We start from the raw sequence: 7,337 nt of genomic DNA, 5'->3' as shown, positions 1-7,337 counted from the left end.
GCCTAAGGATCGGAGAGGTCCCTGACAGGCGTAAAAACCTTCTCTAAAAAGTTGGCCACCAGACCATTAGTCCCCATAAAAAATATCTATCATGCTAAAGAAAAGTCAGCTGCAATTTATGGGGCAAATTCTTTAATACCCTAGTGTCTCTCCCTCAATCCCACTCTATTTACACCTTACATATAGAACTGGGTCTACCTTATATGTCAGACCAATCAGACTAGCCCCGATCCAACTGTAGCTCTCTATTTGGCATAGGGACACGGTGACCCTAACACAGAATATAATAATAAAATGTCTAAAACTGGAGAATTACAGTAAGATCAGATGGTTGAATTATGTGGAATCAGAGCTGACTGCTATGGGACTGAAAGAACTATTTAAGGACCCAACTGTTTGTAGAAAGATGTCTCGGCAGAGGCTGACTAATATATTTATGTTGAGGGCTCAACATACCCGAAGGGAGAGGAGCTATAACAAACGGGCAGTTCTCGCATATCAATAAAACTGTCTATGATAGAGAAAGGTTATTTTTATCTAGCGGACATCCCCATTTCTCAACACAAATTTATATAACTGAGATTCCGCATAAATTTGATACCATTGATGTTATGTCATCCGGAAAGAAGATTTAGGCATTCAGACCTCACTTTGTGCCTGTGTGGCAAGCAATCTCCCCAAACTGACCTGCATTTATTACTTTTCTGTGGCATATAGAAGAAGGAAAGGAAGGAACATATTGCCCCGCTCCTAAAGCGCTAACATTTTAAACAATGTCGGGTTGCACTTTATTTTTTAAAATCACTGACCGATCCTTTAGTGTGCTTTGCGCTAGCGACATTTTTGTGGGCCTGTATGAAAAAAAGGAAGCAGTGGGATTCATAATGGGCTGAGACCTTTTTTATTAGCAATTTTATTTTCAATCTAATATAAGTTATTATGTATTTTACCCTATATTGCAATTGGTCATATTATATATCATATATTCTGAATTTTGGTATGAATTTTTTTACTGTGGCTTTTAATCAATATGTACCGGAATTGTATGCAAATTATTGTACTTTTATATGTTCTTTTATGATCTTTTATATATATGTATATATATATAGATAGATATATATATGTACTTTGTCTATGCACACTATTAAACATGTAAAATTTACTACAGCCTAACGAATAGATTATTCTCACAAGCGTTTCACCACCTTATCGATAGTCATTTCTCAGATCATGATAGCTCTCTCAAGTTCAGAATGTGTCCCTATCAGGCAAATCTCTGTCTAGTCCTTGATGTCTATGGGGACATTGAGGAGTACCATGTGCCAAATCAATACCCACACAGTCTGATAATTTCTTCAGCGCACTTAGCAATGACGTAAAAACACCCGCAAAAATACAGTAGTGTTTGACCATCAAAGTTGCTTGCAGTCGTTTGGTTTGTAGTTCCAATTGGCATTTTTCAAAATCAAGGATTTTGCCCCCTCTTGTCCTTTAAAACATATATTACATTTTTTAATTTTCTACACTTTTCGCTTTTTCATTCTGCTGCTATTTCTACCACCGTAATAGAAAGAAACTGGTTTTAAAACGCATGCCTGCTTCCCTGCTTGAGAAGCCACATGAATAACGTTGTGGCAGCAGCGTGAAGAATATTTTGTGTGTGTGTGTGTGTAATGCAACTTTTTAAGTTGCTGAAACAGAGTCGTATATACACATAACCGTGCTGCCCTTCACAGGGGGGCGTTCAATCATCATACCAATGGATGTCCCTAAACCATCATGCCCACTTTTTGGGGATGTATTCAGCATTGTAGAGGCGCGCGCCCTTTTCCCTCTTCGCCTGTTTGAATATAAATAGAACTGGAATCTTTTGCAGCTGCTTTTACACCTTGATTGAGACAGGAATGGTATTTTCAAAGACTACTTGGATAAAAATAGTCATAAGGCTTTTGCAATCACCTCCATTTTCTTCTTTTTTTGTTCCCTAAAATGATGGCGAATTAAGGTCATGGATTAAATGCAGCTGTGCGAGAGCCTGCCTCTGATACGAATTTTCCTTAATCAACATAAAAAGGCAAGGATGCCGTTGAGTGTGAAGGCAATGATAGGAAGACAACATTAGGATAAAAGATTACGTTATGCCATTTCGCCTAAAAACTGCAAATTGATCTAGTGGTCTTCAATAAATTATATGCGCACAATGTGTACACCAAGGAAGAAAAATACCAGATTTCCATCTCTGAACGTCCCTTTCTTAGTTATTTCGTCTCCTCGCAGGAGCTCGCAATTGGTTCTAAAAAGGTTTAAGCGACCATTAAGAGCAAATTCTGTGAAGATGTTACAAGCCGTTTAGGCTTTGTAAAATCCTGTTGCTGGTGCAAAGGGATTTTACAAAGGAAGTAACATACTATTTTGCCTTGGTTACGAAAACTGCATTTATCTGGCCATAAGATTCTCATGGGCACAAGAGGAGCAGTGCTATTCAAACTGCAAACAGGCTCTTGCAATGTCAGTAGATATGGGTTTACAATTGAAAGGGCCTCTTCAGTCACTGACATGCACTTTCACTCATCCTTGCACTCATGCATCCACTCATCTACCCACTGACTCATTCTTCCATCTACCCACTCAAGGATCCATAATAAAACACAGTCTTAGTAAGCATTTGCAAGATACCTCACAAGAATAAAAGTAGAGGAAATTAAAAATGCTACAGCCTAAATGTAGTGGGCATATTCTAGCAAAAATAAAAGTCACAAATGTAGCATAGCTGGCATGGGCAGATTTCGATGGAATTGTGCATAGTGTAGCAATCTTTTAAACTTTCCAAAATGCTCACCTTGGGCTTGATTCACAAAAGTAATCTGAGACAAAATCCTAACTTTACGACTGTTGGTATTTACAAAAGGCATTTAGGAGTATTAAAGTTAGGATTTTTCCTTAAGTTTGTCTTAAGTTTTAGTCTTAAGACAAAATTCTAACTTAAGTTAGGCTTTTGTCTTAAGACCAAAACTTAAGACAAACTTAAGACAAAATCCTAACTTTACTACTCCTAAATGCCTTTTGTGAATACCAAAGTAAAGTAAAGTTGGGATTTTGTCTCAGATTACTTTTGTGAATCGGGTCCCTTGTTTAGAAGCTACATGTCACAAACCTAGAAAGGTTAACCAATGCCACACTATGCACACTGACGTTTAGAAGATGGCTGCCCAGAAACATTATAGTGGGTTGCCATCTTGAAATGGTATTTTGCCTAGAGTGTCATTGTTGTACCAATCCATTTAGGAACAGTAAACAATAGTACACTAAGGACAATATGATTCTAAATTAACTTGACGGTTTAGGAGCAGTAGTTGAGTTAAATATAACAGACTGTGTATCAGCATGGTCTTAGCACCTCCTATTTTCTGGGGAGTTGCCAGGCTCCCTAAAACAACAAACAAAATAACATAAAGTGAAGGAAAGAAAGACGTAAATAGAAGTGAATGTATAAAAGTAGAAAACGTGAAACAAAAAGAATGCATCCACTAGCTCTGCCAGTAAATCAAACACATTTTCAGATGGATGTGCACATGTGGACAATCAAAATGCTATCACTCACATGGCAATATAGCCAGTGACTAAAGTGGGCTGTCACATTGCCTCCTGCTATATACTGTAATTAGCAAAAGAATAATATAAATGACTTTTAAAATAGGTCAATGGCTGAAATGGGTTTTCCCAAAACCCCTCTTTATATGTATATGTATGCATGTATTCTTGTCAATACTATAATAAAGCTATAAATATGCCCAAATTAAAGCAGGCAAAAATCATATAACTAGGGTTGGGATTAACCCTTGTAGTTCTGTTTGGAACAATAATGCAGAGTTACCCAAAAATTCTTAGAGATTATGTGGAATTACATGAGAAACTAGCACCAAAATGCCACCTTGGTGCGAAAATGGATGCAAGGATACATTTTACCCTAAGAAATAGTGTCAAATCCAACCGAACATGAATAGTGAAGGTAAGCAGCCATTCGCACTCGTACTCGCTAAATGTGCATTAGGGGTAGGATTTTCACCCAAATTAGTCTGAGTATTTAACACTCATTACATAGCACAAAATGCACCCTTACATCCAAAATGGACGGAAGGATGTATTTTGTGCTAAGAAAATAGCACTAAATCCAACAGAATATAAACAGCAGCACGACTAGCCCTTACTAAGTGTTCTCTTGTTGTAGAATTTTCCCCCTGTTAGACCTGACATCCTTGGTGTGCTTTTCCCCCAATTTTTTACCTACCAGCCTCTTGTTTTTGCTGACTTTGTTGATGCTGGCTTTAGGACTCTGCATGCTTTACCACTGCTAACCATTGCTAAAGGGCTTGTGTTCACTCCTGTTAACATAGTAAAATTGACTTACAGCCAATTGGCACATATCATTTACTTGTAAGACCATAGTAAAGTGGTGCTATGTGTACCCAGGTCCTGTAAAATAAATGCTACTAGTAGGCCTGCAGTACAGATTGTGTCACCTATTTAAATAGCCCTTGAAATATGTCTCAGGCCTGCCATTGAAGCCTGCATGGACAGTTTTAGACTGCCATGTTAATCTGGCAAAATTAAGCTTTAACCAGGCCTGAACCTTCCTTTTAAATACATATAAATACTCCTTAGGGTAGGCCCTGATGCACCTAGCGGGCAGGATTCAGTGTATTTAAAAAGATGGATATGCACTTTTAACCTTTACATGCCTCGGTAGTGAAAAACTCCTAAATTCGTTTTTCACTACTGCAAGGTCTGCCTCTCACATAGGATAAGATTAGGTTACCATATTACATTTATTAAGTGCTAACTTTCAATTGAGAGCAAGTAGGAATGTCGAGTTTGGTGTCTTAAGAACTGTAATTTAAAGCTCTTTTTAATGATAAAGTTGGATTTTAAGTCATAATTCTGCAAATGCCACTTTTAGAAAGTTGCCATTTTCCTGACATAACCAGTTGGTGCCTGCAGCCTGTATACTGGGTCACATGACTATGTGTAGGTGGCATTTAGTCTTTGTGTATTACTCCCAGACAGTGAGACAAATCAATCAATCAATCAATCAAAAACATTTATAGAGCGCGCTACTCACCTGTGAGGGTCTCAAGGCGCTGAAGGGAGGGGGGGGTGCTGTTACTGCTCGAACAGCCAGGTCTTGAGGTGTTTCCTGAAGGTTAGATGGTCCTGGGTCAGTCATAGGTGTGAGGGGAGGGAGTTCCATGTTTTGGCTGCCAGGTAGGAGAACGATCTTCCTCCGGTGGTGGTTCTGCGAATCCGTGGGACGGTGGCGAGGGCGAGGCTGGCGGAGCGGAGTTGGCGGGTGGGAGTGTAGAACGAGAGGCGGTTGTTGAGGTATTCGGGGCCCATGTCATGGAGCGCTGTGTGTGCGTGGGTGAGGAGCCTGAGCGTGATCCTCTTGCTGACAGGGAGCCAGTGCAGGTTTCTCAGGTGGGAGGATATGTGGCTGTGGCGAGGGATGTCGAAGATGAGTCGTGCGGAGGCGTTCTGTATATGTTGTAGTTGTTTCTGAAGTTTGGCGGTGGTTCCTGCGTATAGGGCGTTTCCGTAGTCCAGTCGGCTGGTGACGAAGGCCTGGGTGACGGTCTTTCTGGTTTCGGTAGGGATCCATCTGAAGATATTCCGGAGCATGCGCAGGGTGTTGAAACAAGAGGACGAGACGGCATTGACTTGCTTGGTCATCGTGAGGGAGGAGTCCAGGATGAATCCCAGGTTGCATGCGTGGTCCGAGGGTGTCGGCGTGGAGCCCAGTGCTGTGGGCCACCAGGAGTCGTCCCAGGCGGATGGGGATTGTCCGAGAATGAGGACCTCCGTCTTGTCTGAGTTCAGCTTCAGGCGACTGAGCTTCATCCATTCTGCAACGTCTTTCATTCCTTACTGGAGGTTGGTTTTGGTGGTGGCTGGGTCTTTGGTGAGGGAGAGTATCAGCTGGGTGTCGTCGGCGTAGGAGATGATGTTGTGTTTGCGTGCGATGGTGGCGAGGGGACTCATGTAGATATTGAAGAGTGTTGGGCTGAGCGAGAAGCCTTGGGGTACGCCGCAGATGATCTTGGTGGGCGCTGAGCGGAAGGGAGGGAGGCGGACTCTCTGGGTTCTGTCGGAGAGGAACAAGGTAATCCAGTCCAGGACCTTTCCATGGATCCCAGTGTTGAAGAGGCGGGTTAATAGGGTGCGGTGGCATACGGTATCAAAGGCTGCCGAGAGGTCCAAGAGGATGAGGGCGGTTGTTTCTCCGTTCTGCATCAGGATCCTGATGTCGTCAGTGGCTGCGATGAGGGCGGTCTCGGTGCTGTAGTTGGCTCGAAATCAGGACTGGGACGGGTCGAGCAAGTGGTTTGCCTCGAGGAAAGCAGTCAGCTGTTTATTGACGGTCTTCTTGATGACTTTAGCCGGGAAGGGAAGAAGAGAGATGGGGCGGAAGTTCTTGAGGTCTTTGGGGTCCGCTGTGGGTATTTTCAGAAGAGCGTTGATTTCTGCGTGCTTCCAGCTCTAGGGGAGGGCGGCTGACGCGAAGGAGATGTTTATGATGTTCAAAAAGGAATTGGTGTTGGCAGGATGCACCATTCCTGACTTGATGAGTGGAGGGAGTAGCTGTCATGAACCATACTTGCACATCACAAAGGCTCTTCCTGAGCACATTTACAAACGGTTTGGTACTAGACATTTGTGACCCCAGACACGTTGGGGAAGGGCAGGTAGAAAGGAAATTCCAAACACTTCTGGATGGTGGAAAGGAACCTCCAGACCTTCTCCTACTTCAAAGTAGTCACTAGGCATAAATAATGGACCCTCAGACCCAACTCTTCAGTACACCTCTGGCCGACTCAAAAGGACTGCTGTGATGCTCTGCAAGAACGACTGGTTCTCTGTTGCCCTTCTGCCTTTCTGCCTGAGTGAGAAGGAGCAGACCTGCATCTTGAAGCCAGGACTACCACAGTGACTCTAAAGGGTAGGTGGTTGGCCTCCTGATCAGGGGCAGAATAGTCTCCAACCGCTTCAAACCCAGCACCAGGACTCTGTCGACTGTGAGTACTGAACCAATTAATTAGGTACTCAAACTAGATCGTTAGTGGCGCAATGTTGTATGTTTCCTACTTTCTCAGTAAGACTGTGCATTTAGAAACGTAAGCTTCAAAACTATGGGGACTGACTCCACTCACACCATCAGAATATGTTTACTAAATTCCTGGCTAGCTCACAGTATGCAATCTGGACCCCTAAAGTGACAGGACACCGGATGGTGTCTGCAAAGTCAGAACATAACAACCCTAAATCATGGAAACAGATCTACC

Source organism: Triturus cristatus, chromosome 5_1, assembly GCF_964204655.1.
Source record: "Triturus cristatus chromosome 5_1, aTriCri1.1, whole genome shotgun sequence".
Classification (NCBI taxonomy): domain Eukaryota; kingdom Metazoa; phylum Chordata; class Amphibia; order Caudata; family Salamandridae; genus Triturus; species Triturus cristatus.
The sequence above is the reverse complement of the archived record's forward strand: the minus strand, read 5'-3'. Positions refer to the sequence as shown.